The sequence below is a fragment of the Gordionus sp. m RMFG-2023 genome, chromosome 3 (genome assembly GCF_954871325.1).
Source record: "Gordionus sp. m RMFG-2023 chromosome 3, tfGorSpeb1-WG-v2, whole genome shotgun sequence".
Taxonomy (NCBI): Eukaryota; Metazoa; Nematomorpha; class Gordioida; order Chordodea; family Parachordodidae; genus Gordionus; species Gordionus sp. m RMFG-2023.
Genome location: NC_088777.1, coordinates 48,981,675 through 48,984,709, shown reverse-complemented (window position 1 = coordinate 48,984,709; position 3,035 = coordinate 48,981,675).

Sequence of the window (3,035 nt, the reverse complement as noted above, 5' to 3'; positions counted from 1 at the left end):
ATAGTATTCATGAAAAAAATATATAACACCATAAAAGAATAAAAGTGCACAAATAATATATTAAGAAACCTATTATATAAAGTATTACATAAAACAGGTATAATTAAATAATTTATTAATACATTCTAATGAAAAAATAAATTTGGTATAAGTATTGAATCTAATATAATTTGCTTGCTTCCGAAAAAATATCTCTTTCAGACCATTGTAATATTTCAGTAAGAGCATTGATAATTGACTCTTCTAACTCCATAAATAAAAGCTGTTACTGCTTGATGGCGAAGACTCCATCTCGTTGGACAAGTTTTTGCAATTTCTTTCTCCTTGTTTGACAAGTTTCAGAAATAATTCTGTTTAAAATATTTGTCGCTTGGGGTATTCCATTAATGCAGAATCCCCTAATGTTTTAAATTTTACAAGATCACTAAAACTACCTTCATTCATTATTATTGAAATCCAAGCTTCCTGAATCCAAATGGCCACGTAATGCTACTTGCAATCCACAATAGAGAATGTAATCAATATTTAGTTTGATCTTACATCTATTTTCTTTTGCTATTTTAATTCTATTTTTGTCAATATGTGATGAAATGGGAATTATATCCCCACTTTGAATCAATTTGAAGAAGTCATCAGTTCATAGCTTTTGAGATAATTTGTTTTTTGATGATTGTCAAAGATTTCTCCAGCATCTTTGTACTTGTTGAATGGAGTTTTAGCAAGACTGTTAAGCTTATCTAAGTTTCTTCCATCATATGTTGGGTCAAACAGGACACATATCTTGCAATTAGCTCCCAAGGATAGAGAATGCTAGCCATAGCCATCTAGTAAAATAGTTATTTTGAAATTTTAACTTTCGATTAGCACATAAAGTTTGTGGATGTTGAAAATAAACAATAGATTACAAGGAAAACCTGAAATCGAAATTAATTGATAAAAGAACTTAGTAAATGAATGTGATGAATTAAATATATATTTAAAAAGAAAGAGATAGGAATAAATATTGTAAAATATAAACAATAATATTTTTGAAAAATATATCATCTGCATTTTATGGCTAGGGGGGGGGGGGGTATTTGTCCCTCTACCCCCCCCTGCGTACGCGCCGGTCCTTCTCCATTTATATGCACCCTAAATTTAAATCCTGTATTATTATTTTTTTTGGGTAAGTTTAAAATATTGCATATTTGGTAAAAATGTAATTCTAGAATATTATATTTGGTAAAAATGTAATTCTAGAATATTACTTCTAGTAAAATATTATTAACATCTATCTCCAAATTCTCTTCCCATATCTATCTCTGTTGGTGGGTATATTCTAAATCATTCGATTAATTAGATCTATAAAACAAATTTTGAATTATAAATTTAAATTTTCAAAATTAAATTAAGTTACATTACAAAGATTATTATTTTAAGGTTAATCATGAAATCATAAATAAATTTTAGTATATTTTTTTTTATATAAAATTTTAAAATAATGCTCGCTCAACTTAATTATTTTATAAATGCGAGAACGCCACCTCTATCTCAAATTTTTTTAAAGTAGAAAAGTAGGGTCCTATTAGCTATCGCTAGAAATAGTAGCGCCCTACTTTAACAACCTGCTCTTCTCCCCTTCTTCCCGTCCCACTCCAGAAGCTGGACTAGTTTTTGTTAGCAATATCTTGCAAAAAAAGGAAAGCTAAATAATTTGTTATTAGACAGCCGAGATGGGTAATACCCTTAATAAAATGTAATCATCTTCAATAAAATCCGCTTATAATAATTGTTATTTTTTCCTCCTTCTCCTTATGACTATAACAGGCAAACTTATGAAAGGAGTAAATATTATTAGTTAATCTCAAGGTCCCAACATTAATCGGTGGTCTTGGGAAAAATGATCAGCTCAATCTGTTTAAATATCGTAGGACATATTTTATTTATTTTAAGTCTCAGTTTTGATTTTAGATTTTTTTTTTTTCAAAAATTGGATCCAGCCCTAAAAAATTTACTCATAATTTGATATATTATGTTCCTTCTTATGGCCGTTTCAAAACTATCAAGAAAAATGAAATTCACAAACTTTAATGAAAATAAATAAATGAGATATTTTTAAATATAAAAGTAAAAAACATGTCCAAAACATAATTTTATAAATTTTCAAAAATTTAAACATTTTTCGAATTTTTTTAAAAATGTTATGGACCTAGACTTAAAAAAAATATTGTCTTGAAGAATAAAAAAAAGTTCCAATATGGCTGACAAACCAGAATGTTTTTTGAGGAATTGGCAATCTTATATATTTTTTTTTAAATTTAAGAATCTTAAAAAGCTAAATCTTTCAAGATTTATAAATAATCAGTCCACGACTGCCTATTCAAGGTTTGTGTTAAATAATAATGAAAAGCAGGATACTTAGAATCGTGTCTCTGACATTCTTACCATTTTAAGAATCCTAAGCTAATTTCTTATATTGATGTATTTGCCAATTCCAACATACTTTAAAATTATCTCTCCTCTAGTGTAAATCAGAAAAAGAACAGATATTCATTGATAACATACACTTCATTCCAGTGGTCGTCTCTATATTGGGCATTTAAGAGTTTAACCTCCTATCCTTTCTTAAAAAACTTTCTACCCATATATCTGGTGACCACCAAAAACTATTTTTCTTTATTTCAGCTAAAATATCGGCACACATAAATATTACGCCAGTCAAATTATTTATAAATTCACAGTTCTTTTACATGTAGTGTTAGAAGATAATTTATTTTCAAAATTTATTTACGTTTTTCTTCCGGTTGATAAACCGATATTCAAATAGCCCATTCAGAGATGAGTTATGAATCAAATAATGATTTATTCGTATACGAATTCGATTTTTTTTAAACAAGTCGAATAGATTAATATTCGCATAATTAATAGAATTTATTATTCTTATTTGATTGGCATAAATATAGGATTGGCATATTTTTACAATTCGTTTAAAAGAATTGAATAGAATACATTATATATATTTAAATTCATACACTCCTTTCCATTTCAATACATAA